The sequence below is a fragment of the Notechis scutatus genome, chromosome 2 (assembly GCF_049901735.1).
Source record: "Notechis scutatus isolate UNSWTSFEM ecotype Mainland chromosome 2, rNotScu1.2, whole genome shotgun sequence".
Classification (NCBI taxonomy): domain Eukaryota; kingdom Metazoa; phylum Chordata; class Lepidosauria; order Squamata; family Elapidae; genus Notechis; species Notechis scutatus.
In genome coordinates, this window is record NC_142010.1 from 128,838,914 (window position 1) to 128,856,213 (window position 17,300).

The 17,300-nt window shown below is 39.4% G+C and overlaps 1 protein-coding gene across 2 annotated transcripts in view; it reads right to left on the bottom strand.

Moving 5' to 3' along the window:
* Positions 1–17,300, bottom strand: part of RAB11FIP4 (RAB11 family interacting protein 4) — a 194,344-nt gene that overhangs the window by 38,785 nt on the left and 138,259 nt on the right. Inside the window, exon 1 of one of the 2 annotated variants that reach the window (XM_087956185.1) lies at positions 12,132–12,360. The exons of the other annotated variant lie outside the window; for it this stretch is intronic. The gene's annotated coding sequence lies outside the window, so the exon portion shown is untranslated. Of the gene's footprint in view, positions 1–12,131; positions 12,361–17,300 lie in introns of those variants that run through there. 2 annotated transcript variants of the gene reach the window in all.

The following is a 17,300-nucleotide window of genomic DNA, read 5'->3' on the forward strand; positions in this document are numbered from 1 at the left end:
GGCTTTCATTATTCACCCTTGAAGAACATATTTGCATTTCTGGCTAGCACAGTAGTGTCATTGGCGCACTGATGATTCTTCCTCTAGTTATGCTCATCTTTTCCCATCTAGCTTCCCTCAATATATATATTCAGCTACTCCCTCTGCGTAGTTTATCAGGAGAAAAATATATGTGTCATAGCACATTGCTGCTCATTTTGCTCACATAATAAGCTGCATCTTTGCTGGCTTAGGCTATGTTGCTATTTTCATTTAACCAGAGTCAATAATTCCTTGACTGTTGCACTGAAAATACAATCAATTTTTTTTTATCAGAGTAGTGTATTCAACATACCGCAAATTACTGATGTTACTTCCTCCAATTTTAAACACTCATCTTTTTCCAATCTAACCAATCTATGGAGAATAAGGAAGATGACCATAACAAAGACAGGTGAGATCCATCACCAAAGCAATAAGGGGGAAAACATATCTTAGTTTGATAGTCAGAGAAGGCTCCCCCCAAAACTCCTTCTGTGTTTTTTTTTTGTTTTTTTTTTGCACCATAGATTAATATGGCTCTCCTACATTGTAAAAAAAAAAAAATGAGTATCCTTTAAGGCACATTGCCATCATGTGACGTTTTGTGACCCATTCACGGTGCTGGGGTAGCTGTGGGCTGAGCGTGACGCATCTGGCCCGCCGGCTGCCAGTTTGATAACCCTGTTTTAAGGTATCTTGCATATTGGCATATTTACTCTATAGAATTTCAACTTCTTTCATCAATGATTGATCCTGTGAATCAGATCCACTGACATCCTTTAGCATACTAATCTGAGATTGGAATCTCCTTCTGAGTTTGGAAGTCTTGTTTTCCCATGTCCATTTCCATTTTTGGTATCTTTACTGATATTGTTATACTATTGCTCCATATAAGCAGTTCTCTGAAATAGTTTGTTAAGTTCCTTCCAATTTTTTTTTATTTTTATACAGCCATGGTGATGCAGTGGTTAGAATGCAGTACCGCAGGGCTAACTCACTGCTCACTCCAAGAGTTCAATTCTGAGCGGTTCAAGATTGACTCCATCCTTCCAAGCCTGGTAAAATGAGGACCCAGATTGTTGGGAGCAATATGCTGACCCTTTAAACCACTTAGAGAGGGCTGTAAAGGCACTGTAAAGCAGTATATAAGTGCTATTACTATTGCTATTTTCTCGACTTTGGCTTCTCTTCTCTTCCTGGCAATTTCCACCCTGTTGTTTTAATATCCAATTTGGGTTCTTCAGTTTCTTGGCCATTGGCAGTTTGTTTTCACCTTCATTGTTAACAACTTCTTTTTTATTCCATATTTTCTTGCATTCCCTATCAATGAGAGTCAATACTTCAAAGTAATTCCTGATCTTCTCCTTGAAAATGGGGTGGGTGTGTTCAAGATCATATTGTGGACACTGGGTAATTGTTTTCTTCCACTGTAGTTCAATTTGGGACTTGCACATTATGTGTTCCACAATCAACCTATGGCCGTATGTATGTTGTTAAAAAGGAGCTCTTCCACTCCTTGTTATAAGTCATATTGTCAGCTTGATTTCTGGGTGCTCCCTCTGATGATATCCATGTATGCAGGCATCATTTTCTTTGCTTGAAGAACGTGTTAGCAAAGTAGCCATTAGACAATGGAATATGTGTCCTATACACATTACACAAACATTCCTAATAATGCTCCTGAAATCTGTAGGCTCTAAGTTATAAAATGCAAAACTATACTGCTTTTGTTTTATTGTTGTGCTTTGGCATGTGGACTTTGTTCATACTTTGGGGCTTTCATACCTTCGCTTGCTAAGTGCTGCTGTCAAACTACTAAATGCAGACATATATTCTATAAATGTGTATTAGGAAGGAGAAGAAGCTTCAAGCAAATAGCCTGATAAGTGTATTTTTGTTAACATGTTTATGGGCTCTGCTGAAATGAATCATACTGGAGGCTGCAGTTTCCTAGGTTTGTGGTCATCTGTGCGTACAGAATAAGAGGGGGGAACTGTACTTAAAAAATTGCTTTGTTTTCTATGAGAATTTTTAAAAAATATTTTCATTAAAAACAAAAACAGAACAGCTTCCCTGGAGTTCAACCAGTAAGTAACAATTGATTACCTTGCAAACTGTTTCTGTGTCCTTAAAATAAAAACAAAGAACAAGGCCATTCTTTTAAAGATTTCAGAACATTCAAGGTGTTCAGTTACATTCCATTAAAACTCTGCCAATTCTGAACATTCCAAAGAAGCATTCTGAACGTTTTCTCCCAGGCTTGAAATAATGTTTTTATATTTCGTGCACATTCTTATAAATCATATATTTTACCTCTCAGTTCTGTATCTACTCCTAAATTAAAGCTAATGCTTTTTAGCTTCTAAGCTAATTTATGTTTGTATCCTGCATTTAGTTCAGGGAAAACAAGAATTCCAAATAAAACTGAGATAGCAATACTGTTTTGTTTATTAATAAGTGGAATTAGATTAGATTGTTCCAACCATTCCCTGGCTCAGGAAAACAAAGTGTGGCATACTAATTTATACTATTAAACATAAGGAGAGAACACTTTGTGCGGATCCAGTATAATATCTCTGTACTTGATGTCACTGCACTAGTTAATTCTTTTTTAAAAGGAGGAGGAGGAAGAGGAGGAGGAGCGGGGGAATCTCGGCCTCTTAAAATATTTCATTTTCATTAGGAAAGTACTCCATATTCTCTCATGGCTCACGGGAATACATAAAGGTGTTTTTTTTTTTTTCATTTCTGTAAGATATTTAGGTTCATTGACTAAACTATGTATACCTTTCAACCCCACCTTTCCCATTTAAAAATGATGCAAATATTTTCTAAACAATACTAATAAATGCCATAATCTCAATTAAGGACAGGGGATCTAATTCAGATGCTGCTGAGTTATATCTCCAGTCTATCTGATGACTGGCCATGCACTGGAGCTGCTGAGAAATAAATTCACTGGCATCGAGTAGCCACAGATTCTCCAGCTCCGATATACACTGGTGCTTCAGTGCATTTGGGACAACTTCTTAAATTTCAGCAGGGAGCTGAATATGCCATTGCTCTGTACTTAGTAAACTGAAAATGGGTGAGAAATCCACACTTTTTTCTTTCACACCTACGCTAAACCTGTAGATGTTTTTTCCTCCAGCAAGAAGTAACCTTAGTAACAGTTGTGAAAAATGCCTAAGGTACAAAACAGCCATTATAGCACAGAACTATCTTCCCACTGCAATCCTAAAAATATCCAATATTCTAGACAGATCAACCCTCAGCAATAGTCACCCTGAATACTGGCAAGGGAGAATAGGCAGCAGAGATTGAAGAGCTTTCCAAAAGGGAGACAAAAATTGTTAACAGGAAGAATAAAAAAATCTGCATCTAATATGTAGAAAAATTCGCACAGAAAAATGCACAAAAATGCATAATGGGAAGAAAGAAGTGATAGGGAGACTCACATAATTGGATAGGAGGATCCCACCTGGTTTTGACAAAAAGTAAAAAGAATCAAGAAGGATGACAAGAATGCTGTTTGAAGTGATACAGAGAGAGTACACTCGAAGTATAATAGACTAGCAGAATAAAATCTACAGGACTTGTAAATTTTTTGCTGTTGTTCATAGGGCCACGATTTCTTTGCTGGTAGCCTCAGTTTGCTAGTGGAAGGATAGTTCTGAAAAGTAGCTGGAGTAGATTTATTAATGAACTTTACTTAATTCATTTGAAAAAATAATATATTCAAAATATAAATCAAAGACCATAACTATGGTTGTGTTGAAAAGATTCACAATGACGGAATCAAGCTGGTACTGTGTCCATTATGTCTGTTAAGCCATTTTCAGAGGGTGTTTTTTTAATTGCTTATTTAACTGAAACAAAAATGCAATTTGTTTCAAAATATATCCTGTATCCTTTGTACTCACTCACCAAATATAAGGCAAGATAAATGGAAGGAAGACAAATGATTTGCTTGATTTTATAAATCATTAGGAAATTTGCTTTGGTGCTATGGAAAAGGATGGATAAAGCGGTGTATTCTTTCTTTTCCTTGAGAAACCCCAGGGTTGAAGAACTACAATCAGCACTGTTCACCTGCTGCAAAGCAAGGACATGGCAAGTCCTATGGTATAAAGAAGGCATTGAGAGAGGAAATTTATTGATTTAGAAAGCCTAAATATGTGGAGAAAGACATATCAAAAGTATCTGTGTGCATGAGTCAAAACGTGACGATTCCATCACCTTGTCTAACTGTCCATATATAAGCATATATAGATATGATATCTAAATAGGAGGGAGGCGTGTTGGATATGTTTGCCACCTTGAGTTATTTGTAAAAATAATAAAGGTGGGATATCAATAAATGAAATGAAATTTAAATATATACTGAAAAGAACTATGATGCTGAGGTAATTTAGCAAGCTGCATTGGTTGCCTTCCCCATCCAATTCAAGATGCTGGTTTTAGCATTTAAAGCCCTTCATATCATAGGACTGGGCTATTTGAGGGATCATCTCTCTTTGATCCCATCAGCCCACCCAATTCAATCTGGCAGAAAGGGCATACTGTGGGATCTACATTTGAGGGGGTCCCTGGGGATGTTTCTTCTCTGCCAGAGTGTCCATCTTATGGAACATTCTTCCCCCCAAAATTCGACTGGCTCCATCCATTTTGACATCCCGGAAGCCCCTCAAGACCTGGTTATGTTATCAGGCCTGGTGCTGCCAGCAAACTGGAGACATGTTTAGTTGGCTCCATTGTTGAGGTAGCCATTTTTATTGTCCCTTTGCCCAGGGTTTGTGTATTTCTTTTTATAATCTTTATTTTTTTAATCTGGACTTTGCATTTTCTACATTTCTTGTTTTTATGTGCCTTGGGTTCAGTTGTATACTACCCAGAGCCACGTTCTGTAAGATAGTTAGCTCTACAAATTTGGCTCATAAATAATAATTATGGCTAATTAAATCCAGAGGGTTTGAGGGAAGGAGTCCAAAATATCATAGTCTACTCCATCAAAGTTGTTCTGACTGACTGTGAGAATAACTGAGATGCTTCTATTATTAAACCAATTTTTTTTTTAAAATCTATTATTAAACTAAAGCTTTTAAAGATCTTCCTAAAGTTTCCACAATTTTTTTAAGTGGTGTCCCCCGAGTTTGCTCCAGAGCGGCATAAAACATTCCCAGTTAACAGAGGACAAGTCTCTTTGTAACACAATGAGACTGTCTAAGTTTTACTTGATTTAGAGCAATTAGTGGGAAAGCATTTGCTATTATGTGAGATCATGCAGATTACACAATGGTGCTCTGGGGCCTGAAAAGATTACCAGTCTTTGCTATAAACAGGTCGTTCAGATCCCCCCAAATCCCAAAGGATGTCAACAATACTTCTGATGCTTAAAGGTTTTCACACAGATTGTTTCTCTCTCTCTCTCTCTTCTGCCCATGATCAGATGAGTATCACCACAATCCAGATTTCTGTACTTGTGGGAGAGGAGAAAACATGGGCTTGGCATGTGATCAGAGCCACAACAAAGAAAGAGTCTGATTAAGTGGCTATGACACAGCCTTCTACTTTTCCCTTCAGATGGTTGATCAAAAGCCAGGTACACGTATGGTAAACTTTTTGTTTGGTCTGCTGCTCTTAGTAGATTATGGTATTGGATTTCCCACAGGAAAATTCCACTCCCCAAGTCAAAATTCACAGGCAGAGGTCTGTTATCTAGTTTTCATCCCACCAGCTAAAGCACCCAGCTTTGTTTTGCAACAAATGCTTCTGAAGAGGCATTTACTGTGGCATTTACCGGTACCAGTTTTTTCTCCATTTGCTCCCACTCAACCACCGCTCAAAACAGCTCACACCTCACTCCACTTTGCAAACATCAAGAAAAGAACTTGATAAATCATAGCGGAATGAAAGAGTTTGAAGAGGAAGCCCAGGGGGGGGGGGCTTTCCCCCCAACACTTGTTAAGAGAACTCCCTTGCTTCCCACATTACAAAAGAGCCCTTTCAACTCAGGAAGCTTAATCTGGATCCATCCCCATGACAGACTACAGGAATACCTCACCTGGGCAAGCTGTAAGTACTGTGACATCACCTTAGCTTAGCTTCAATAAGAGTCTGAGTGCTATACAAGAAAAAGTGAACGTCTATATTTGGTAGGTAAATATTGTGAAGACAAGTTTGACTCCTGATGACTCTATGGAAACAACAATCAAGTTTCTTGGCAACAATATGGAAATTGTTTGGAGATTACCTTCTTCCAATAACCAACATACGTTTCCAAGTCCTAATCAGGCACTGATTCTGCTTTCCAGATAAGGTCAATCTGGTGATACCATCTGATATCATGTGTGTTTTAGTTTTTTGCAATTATATATAGACAAGTTGCTTAAAGGATAGGAATTTAAATATCAAACCTATGATGATTTTTAACTCAACACAAGCAAGATGATACAAATACCACAAATACTTTTGATATGGGTTGACTTATTCATACAGGCTACAATCATAACTGTAACAGTGCATGCACATAAACCAGTTTCAAACTGCGTATAGATGGACATATTTTCACTGGACATATTTTCATTGAAAAAAATCTACCTATCCTGACTTAAGACTTAAAATTACAGCAATATGCCCCAGTGATCAAAAATTTGTTTAACACATTTTTTGCACCTTCACAAAAGTTAACAAGTCACTTAACTTTTGGAACTTATTTAAATGTTTAATTATAGCTTTCTGCCTTGACACAAAGGATGGAACTATGCACTTTTAAGATTCACAGAATCTATCACATAATTTGCATCTTATTCACACACTGCAAGGTGACATTTGTAAAAGTACTATAATAAAGTGTGAATATTGACAAAGTATGTTTGGAAGGATTGGAAACTATTCAGACTGCAAGATGAAGAGAATGTCAATGTGAGCAATCTTGGGTGCCCTAGACAGTGCAGGAAACACCTCTACTGCCAGAACTGCATTGGGGCTGGGTTTTTTCCAAATCCAATTCAAGGTATTCATTAGAGCAATAGCACATAGACTTACATACCTCTTCACAGTGCTTTTACAGCCCTCTCTAAGCAGTTTAGAGAGTCAGCATATGCCCCCCAACAATCTGGATCCTCATTTTACCGACCTCGGAAGGATGGAAGGCTGAGTCAATCTTGAGCCTGGTGTGATTCGAACTGCCAAATTGCAGGCAGCAGAAGTAGCCTGCAGTACTGCATTTTAACCACTGAACCACCACAGCTCTTTTTTTTTTTTAATCATTTTTAAAGCCCCTACATTGCAGGGGCCTAAGCTACCTACGGAACCATCTTTGCCCCCATTACATCAGCCCATCCCATTCAGTCAGGCAGCAAAGGTATGATGTGCAGCCCACCAGATAAAAAATCCCAACTGGCATGGTCTTAAAAGGCAGCCTTCCTTCTCTGCCATTGCCTCCCCATTTGGAGCCTTCTCCTGCCTGAGGTGAGGTGGGCCCCCACTCTCCTGGCCCTTCGGAAATGTTTGAAGATCCAGATCTATTGACTGGCTAGAGCTCATAGAGCTGTGGAACAGGTTGGCACTTCAAAGCCCCCCACACTGCCTTTTTAACTTAATTTTAATTATTCCATTCTTGTTTAAATTGCCCCCTAATATAATTGCCTCCTAATGTAATTGTACATTGCCGAGTGTCGCGCTGGGAGTGAGATAGGCAGTCTCTAGTTTTGATATATAAATAAACAGAAAAAAGCAGCAAAACACAAATATAATTCCTCCCATATTTAATTATAACTTTTTTTTTCTTCAATATACTTTGCATCGGATAGGCACAGGAAAGGGAGGGACAGAACACTAGTATGTAAAAGGAGAGAAATACATTTCCATGTTTCCCACTTCTAACAGTAAGTCAACTATCTTTCAACCACCTACAGCCATATGAATATATCATGCGTGACTTTGAAAGGGAAAAATTCGCAATGGACACCCAGACCATCAAAGGGGTGACTGGCTATGTGAAGGAGTAGTCATTGTTTCTCAAACCCCAAATAGGAACAACCTTGATTGGAGCAACTCTATCCCTCCAGGAAGCATTACTGAAGGCCAGCTCTTCTTTGCAGAACTAACAAGAGCAATCCCTCCCACATTCACAGCCTCTTGTGAAATTTAGTATTTTCAGTAGAAAAAAGAGGAAGGCAGCAGAATGGTTCCAATTTTCAGTCTGGTGTGTTCATTTACTTTACTAATTCAACAGGAAGCTGAACAAGAGATGTAGCATAACATGGAGTTCAGTTCAGTTCAGTTCATAGGCAGAGAGATATGAAGCTCTCAAAGTATTGGGCAGAAGAGACCATCTCTGACCCACCAAGCCTAATATTCACTCTTCCTTTTGTATTTCCACATGAAGATTAGCTTAACAGAAAAGTCTGGAAAAAGGGGGAGGGTTCAATAAGTGCACTGGCCAGATTTTTTTTTTTTGCCTTTTTAATTTAAATCCTCAAAAAGTTACTTATCAAATTTGAAAAATGCAATAGAACATAGAACAACAACAGATTTGGAAGGGACCTTGAAGGTCATTTAGTGTTCAAGCAGGAGAGTCTATTTCAAATATTAGCCTATACCTAGGATCGAACTCACAGCTTCCTGGTTGTGAGGCAAGAGCTCCACCTCTAGGCCATTGCACTGGACTTATAGCCCTACAATAGCCATACCAGGAAATCCAACAAAAATTATTGTTTCTTATGGCACTAAACTCCAGCTCCAGGCTCAATTTCAAATCATCCATTAAACACCACTATTACCACATTCAACAACTGTCATGATTTAAGCCAATTGCCTTTATCTTACACTTTCTCCAAATCAACCATCATCAATACCTTTTCTTGTTGCTTTCATGTATTTCCCAATGACCTGTGGAAAAGTGAGTATCTGCTTCACACATCCCTTGCTTGGCATGAAGCCACATTACATTTCCCAAATTTTGCTGACTGTCTTGTCTCTTAGCTTTTCAATGAAATTCCTGCCAAACTCTTTCCTGAGCACTTTCACCAATCCTTCTGTAATTAGAGACCGATTCTAATGGAAATAACATGTTTGGTAAGTGGGCAAAGATAGTTAAACAAGTCCTCAGAAGAGTGAATGGAATTAAAATTATTTGCAATCAAACTGAAGTGGGAGAATATTCAAATAAATATTTTAGGAATATTTATGGGAACAGTGATCAAAAAGTGGAATTGAAACAATTAGTTTAAGTTTTTGTGTCAATGATGGGAAGGAAATAATAAATATGATAATGTTTGAAAATGGTGAGACTGCTGGCAGAGATTGTAAAAGCTGAAGCAAAGAATACTTTTGTCCTGTGAGGTTCCAGTGTAGCTTAATATAAGTTTGTATCTGGAGGTTCAATCTGTGCCTGATAATCGGAAGAAAGTTTTCTCCCATATGAAAGGCAAAGTAACAAAGGCAAATGCAAAATTTTCTGTGTTTTTAACCTTAACAATACCTTACCCTGCTTGAGTATGTTCTTTGCAACTATATTTTTAAATCCCCTTTCCCCCATTTTTCCTATTCATAGCCTCTTTCCCTTCATTGCTGCATCTCATCCTTCTCTAATCCTATCATTCTTCCATCCATAAATAACTGATTCAATGAGCTTTTAGATTAATATTTTTCTCTTTTCTAAGCAGATTGTCACCAGTCACATTTTTATTCATTCTTGAATCTGCATTTTTTCTACTCATCTTCTTCCTACCTATCACTTTGTGTTTGTTACCTAGCATAATTTTCCATTCAGTCCCAATCAAATTAAAATGTAGCACAATTTTTCCCCAAACCAAGTGCTGATTACTTCTATTATCACCATTTACTGAAATATATAACATTCAATTATCACCAACCTACAGAATCTTATTTTCCTATGCCCTCAAAATCTACTTGGCATAAATCCTTGTGTTCTAGCACATATTTTAGATCTATATCTTTTCTTTAATTTCATTTTTTTAATTTTAGCATTTACATCTCTTATATTTAACATGCCATGTCCATTACAAATGGATACTGACCTCCAACTGGCATCATAACTAGTTAATCAAGTTAATCAGTCAATTTCATATAATGCCTTGTAGTAATATAGAGAAGCGATCATTTAAGCTACCAACCTTAGTTACACTGTTGCTATATTCAGCATTCCTTGCTAAAACATGGATAGCATCAATTAGATTTGTCACATTTTGGCATGTACATCAAAATGTACCAAATAACCCAACTCCACCCTAATCCCATTCCGCTGCTTTTGTAAGCCGAATCAACCACTACCTTGCAGGACAATTATTGTCCATAACTCAACAATACAAGCAGCACACTGGCACACACTCACTGCCAAACATTGACATACAAAATAAGATCAAGCTAATTTAAATTAGGCACGCTAAACTAACATCCCCAGCAAGTCATCTAATATTTTTTAAATGCCAATAGAATTTACAGTCACACAGAAAATGACTAAACCTCCCAATTGGGTAGAAATGTAACCTTTATGTTGTGAGACAGGTTCACCGTTTTCTTAGAAGCACTTCCCACCAACCAGAAGTCAAACATTAAGCTATACTGTAGTTTCATGTTTCATTTTTAGACGGTTACAGAAATGACAACCCTACATAAGCCAACTAGGCTTTCAAAATCTCTTGGCTGAAAATCTAAAATGGAAGCCCAGGAAGTGAGAATCCCTGCGTTCTCAAGTCTAGTCAAACAGCCCTTGCAAACACAGGGGGTACGGTTAAATACATCAATCTTTTGCAGAATATATACCCAACAAAAATGCTTTACCACCCACCCAGTCTGTTTCACTTTTGATTATTATGTGGTTACAATCCACTTTCTTACTTTATTCCCCCCACAACTGGTTTATTGATAGGTATGATAAAATTATAATCTATTAAACTGGAAAGCCAATCAACTACCATAAGGATCATCCTGGCATCGGGCTACTGAAGGCTCAAATAATGTATCAGTCATGCTCAATAAGAATGCACCTGACTAATACTGAGCAGACATACCTCACACAGCTGATGTGAAAAATTTATAATTTTTAAAGCATTGTGAGTATTGCTACAAAAATAGATGACTGCACACACAGCCTCAAAGCAATGTTTTTGAGAACACATTCTTGCTGAAAACTATCAGGTTATTTCTATAGAGTATTTCTTACCATTTTAACCGTAAGCACTAACAAACCCCAGTGCCATAAGGACAAAATGCTTTGTTTAACTGTTACCAGGTTTGGCAACAAACCCCAATGATATATATATAGGAATGTTTTTGATTTCTCACAGCATATGCATAAAACATGCCTGCCCATAGCACAAACATAAATTAATGCAGCACCCTTCCAACATACAGCATACATACCAGCATAGATTTATTTTTACCATCCGATGAGAGCAACTAAGGCAATTTCCACCTTATTCGGCTAAGAGTGAGTCTAGAGTAGTCATTAAATTAAAAGAAATCAATCCTGCATTGTCAAGAAAGTATTTGTCCTAGTACAGTAGAGAGATGCAAAGCCTCCGCATTCTTAGATCTACCGAATTTTAAATTTTTCTTTCCGGAATCGTTCCAAAGCCACTGTAGGGGGAATCTTTATAAAAGTTCTATTCGATTCACACATACAACTTTGCCCATTCAGCCACGATCAAAATGCAGATGGGAGAGGCTATTATGCGTCTCTTCAATGCCTGGACGCTTTCCTCCTCCCCAAAGGGGGTCCCAACAACAGAAAACCTCACACTCGGCAAAAGCAACCCCCCCAAAGGTCACGGATCAGGGCTCTCGCTCCCTTCCCCACCCAGGCTGCGCTCTCAGCCTTTCTCTTCCAAACCAACTCGGGTCGCAATTTCAGAAATAAAAAAATAATGCAACCCCCCCCCAAAAAAACCCCATTCCGATATTCAGCTTTGCACGATGAGCTGCCGCCGCATTGGGTTTTCGACCATTCTCTGCCCCCAACCCCACCCCCACCCCTCGTCCCGCTCCCTCGAGTCAGAAAACTAACCAAGCGCTAACAAAAGAGGGTTTTTAAAAACCCTTTTCAGTGTTTTTTTTTTTATTCCCCCGATGCCTTGAGGTACCCAGCAGAACAATTTCTCTCACGGCCGACAGAACAGGCTGCAGCGAAAGGTGGTGGCGTTGAACGGGCTAGCCCCTCCAGCCCGCCGCCCTCCAGATCGGGAGGGCTAAAACTCGCCCGGACAGTCGGTGCAGTCCTGGACGCTTGCCCGGGACCAGATGCGTCGGAAAGAGGGATGGCGCGAAGCCATCCCCGATCGCCCTCAAACTTCCCAGCAGGTCCGAGTAGAAGAAGGGAGCGTTTCTCTTCCCCCCCTCATTCTTCCGCCTGTCCGTAACTCCGCCTCTCCTTCGCCCCATTCATGCCGGCCGGCCTGCCTGCCTTCTCTTCTTGCCCTCCATCCTTTTTTCTTACCTGGCTCGGCGTCCGCCTTCTCCCAGCCGCTCGGAGAGCGAGACGAGGCTCAAGCCCGCAGCGCCGGCGAAAGCCGACAGTCTCTCTCTCTCTCTCTCTCTCTCTCTCTCGCCCGCCTCGCTCCTCGACCCGCTCGTCTCTCCACCTTGGGCAACAGTTGGTAGTTGCACGAAAGCCACGCCCCCCGCGGGTTCCTGTTGCTAAGCGCCCCGAGCGCTTCATTGTATCCGTCCGGTGAGCTCACAATGGCGGGGTTTGCGAAGATTCCAAAAAGGGGCGGAGCCAGGAGTCGAGAGGTAATAATCACTTGAAAAAGAGGTCAAGGCCGGCCGACCACCCGGCGTTGCTTGCGGCCGGCGGGGAACCGGTGTCTTAGCTGTAATGCTAACCGGCCGACCCTTGGGGAAAAAGCGGTCGAAATCTTTCGCTGCTTTTAAAAAGGGATAAATGTCGAAGCTGGGTCTTTTTGGGGCTGCGGTGCCGGGCAGTCGCGTTAAAGGGGGAGGTCCGGCTTACCTCATAAGGGTTGAGTGTTGAATAGTAGCGCAGGTCCAAAACGTTTCATTTATACTTTGCCTCTTCATTCCTCGGACGGAGTAAAAGATAAGAGGGCAGTTTACGGACAGCTAAATTCAACCCGGTTTGCAAGCTTGCGATGGAAGAGGAAAATTCTGAAGAATTGTTTTTTTTTAAAAAATCTCTTTTCTTTCTCAAGACCTTCTCCTTTGGACTTCCCTGCAGTAAAGTTCTTAATAATTCGGATTTGAATTCATAATTGGGAGCCTTTGTTTCAGCGGGATGCAACATTTACTTTACTTGGGTGATAAGAAACAGCCTGATATCTTACAGCGTCTTGGTGTTTGATTTTAAGTTTGCATACTGTGTAAATTCGGTCAACTGTAGTTTACTCAGAAAATCATATTTAGCAGTCTGAGTAAACCAGTTAAATGAGCCATTTTTTCCTCTCTTTTTTATTATATTGTTATACATCTCAATGAGAGCACGTTTGGTTAAGGCATCAGTCTAGAAACAAGAAGATGCTGAGTTCTAGTTCCACCTTGGGCAGAAAGCCAACTGGATGACCTTGGGCCAGTCACTTTCTCTCAGATTTAGGAAAGAGTTAATGGCAAATCACTACTGAAAAACCTTCCCAAGAAAGCTGCAGGGTGTTCTCCAGAGTCTCCAACAACCCAATACAATTGAATGGAAGAAAAAAAAATGTCAGAGTAATTGTAGATTTGAAGATTACTAACACTCCAATGTTAAATTGTTGAGGATAAGAAAAGTACTTCAATATTAATTACAATTTGGAATGTGAGTGTTGTGGGTGCTCCATCACTGCAGCTTTTCAAAAATAGACAGGATAACTCTTGACTTTTTCATCCAGAATTGAACATAATGTTAAAAACAGATTATGTCAAAGTATTTGTTATATAATAAATTTTGATCTTAAACCAATATAGTAACACCCCCATTGTATTGTTACTTGATGTTTTTGCACATATCAGTAAAAGAATAAAGTGGATAAACAAGTTTGAGAGCAGTTAAACTGCCAAAAAATATGGAATAGAAAAGAAGAAAAACTTGGTTTTTTAACATACCTCTTTTCGTACATCAATATATACAATCTTTGTAAACATTTCAACCCTCTTAAAAACCAGTCTAAATCAGGGGTCTCCAACCTTGGCAACTTTAAGACCAGTGGTGGGATTCAATTTTTTTTACTACTAGTTCTGTGGGCGTGGCCTGGTGGGCGTGGCAGAGGAAGGATACTGTAAAATCTTCAGTCACAGGTGGTATTTGCCGGTTCTCCAGAACTGGTCAGAACCTGCTGAATACCACCTCTGTTTAAGACCTGTGGACTTCAACTCCCAGAATTCTGGGAATTAAAGTCCACAAGGCTTAAAGTTGCCAAGATTGGAGACCCCTGGTCTAAATGATATTTTTGCCATGCTATTTATGCTAAATGAGCCACATTGTTGACAGTCCTTTATATATTAATTGGCAGCAGCCAATAGTAATTCTACCTCAATTCTGACTTGGCATCTTATTTAGTCTCACCTGGAGGTGGTGGAATTTGAATCTGGTCAGAACTTGGCATGCAAATCATTTGCTCTGTCATTCAGCTGCTCTTCTTTCTCTCTTGGGTTTCTTTGTTGCCGGGAGCCTGATCTTGTGGAAACTACTGTTTTAAAAAGTCATGGGGAGCTGGCAGCACAACAGCCTTTTCTTTGAAGGCTGACACTGAGTATGCCACCTTCATTTTAAAATTTGTATGGCATCATTTTCAAATCTTTTGGCCACCTAATGAGAAGGAAGGACTCAGTGGAGAAGAACCTAATGCTGGGGACGACTGAGGGCAAAAGAAGAACAGAATGACAGAGAATGAGGTGGTTGGATGGAGTCACTGAAGCAGTCAGTGGGAGCTTAAATGGACTCCGGGGGATGGTAGAAGACAGGAAGGTCTGGAGGGACGTTGTCCATGGGGTTGCGATGGGTCAGATACGACTTCGCAACTAACAACAACAACAAATGGCATCATTTGAACGGAGAAGGTAATGGGCATGGTTAATAATGGGTTGGATGGAACAGCTCCAGTGAACCCCAGAACTGAAGGCTAGCTTGGCATGTTGAAAAGCTACTCAGGAAGAAAGCATAGACTTGAAACCTATTTCCATATGGCTGCCAAGAAGGCTACCAACTGAACTAGTTTGGCCTAGTGGTCAAGGCTCCAGGTTCTCACGTGTCTTAAATCAGGGGTGTCCAACCTTGGCAACTTTAAGACTTGTGGACTTCAACTCCCAGAATTCCTCAGCCAGCTTTGCTGGCTGAGGAATTCTGGGAGTTGAAGTCCACAAGTCTTAAAGTTGCCAAGGTTGGACACCCCTGTCTTAAATCTTGGTTTACCATTTATGCATAATATACATTATAATACTCTTCTAAATGTTCTTTAAATACAGTATTTTCTTAAATATCTGACTCCCACCAAAACAGCTTAATCCAGTATCTTTAAACTTTAAACCTTTGATTTGTTGCATATATGAATCGGTATTCACAATCCTGATGCTTTTATTTTTGCTTGAGACCCTTATCTGAAAATGAAAAATTAAGCAGCAATGAAGTTATAGCCAGTAAACAGGTATTTAGAATCTCTTCACATTCTATCAGTCCACATATTGCATATTTGGATGTATGACAGAGTTAGGTTTTAAGAAAAATGTATTGCATTTTGAGTATAGCAATTCAAGGTTTACTGTTTACTCCAATATTTACAGCGTTCACTCTTTTTCTTCAGAACAGTAGGGGAAATAACTTATTTCTATAAAATGCCTTGCTAAATTAAGAAAAAAGTGCCTCATTGAGACAGATCAACTATCCACCACACTGGAGATCCTTTCATTCAGCTCATATTCCTTATTCAGATGAAATGCAACAAGTTTTTTTTTCTCCAAAAGAATAATGTCAACCTTCCTAGGTACACCAGACAGTAAACCCAACCAATGAGATAATTCTACTTTATTGTAAGGCTATATTAACAGAATCTTGCAAGTCCAAAAATACAAATCTCCCACCACCATCTCCTTTAGACCCTTAGGGAGGGTTTCTGTCCATTATGAAACTGTCAGCTATGCCCTCTCTCATCTAATGGCAGTATCTCTTTGCCCTGGTCTTTCTCACATATCATTCCATTCTGGGAGATAGGGTGGGCTAAAAGAAAAACTAGCCCCAAATAATTCAACGAACCTCTGTAAGGGAGGGTGGATTTGATTCTGGCTCTTCCCACTCCTAGCCCAACACCTTAATATTTATGCTACATTAACAGATGCCATTGAAATCCACATGATAGCCTTAATCAAAATCACATTAAGTTTAAGCATGGCTTTTTAACTACAATTGGCTGTATTTGGACAGTATATTAAGCCATATGTTATGGTCTAGAAATCCCAGAAGTTGAGTTTACAGAGCAGGCTAAACCAAACTAAAAAAAACACATCACATTAATGTTTGTTCATAACATGTGAGCTCATTCAGTGATCACTGATAACTGATCAGTTTTACCATACAAATATATGATAAAACTCACTCCTTATGAAGTTCATCACTTTATTGGAATACATCTAGTCAACACTCCATAAAACTATCCAAATGTGCTATACTTAAACCCCAGATCCTTAGACCTGAAGCCAAGCAAGTTCTCTGTTAAATGCAATTTTACTTGAAATATTTGGTTCTTGAGTGGAAGCATGGATTCAAAGCTAAAACATATTTTACAGCAGGCTTGAATATGCATGTTCTACAGAGGAATTATTGAGTCTGTCATCTGCACCTCTATAACTGTCTGGTTTGGTTCTGCAACAAGACACAGACTCCAGAGAGTAATTAGGACTGCAGAAAAAACAATTACTACCCACCTGCCTTCAATCGAGGACCTGTATACTTCACGAGTCAAAAAGAGGGCTGTGAAAATATTTACAGACCCCTCACATCTCGGACATAAACTGTTTCAACTCCTTCCCTCAAAACGACGCTATAGAGCACTGCACACCAGAACAACTAGACACAAGGACAGTTTTTTTCCCAAAAGCCATCACTCTGCTAAACAAATAATTTCCTCAACACTGTCCAACTATTTACAAAGTCTGCACTACTATTACTATTAATCTTCTCATCACTCCTTATCACCCATCCCCTCCCACTTATGACTGTATGACTGTAACCTTGCTGCTTGTATCCTAACGATTTATATTGACTGTTTTCTAGTATGATTTGATTGCTTATTGTACCCTATGACTATCAGTAAGTGTTGTCTTGACTC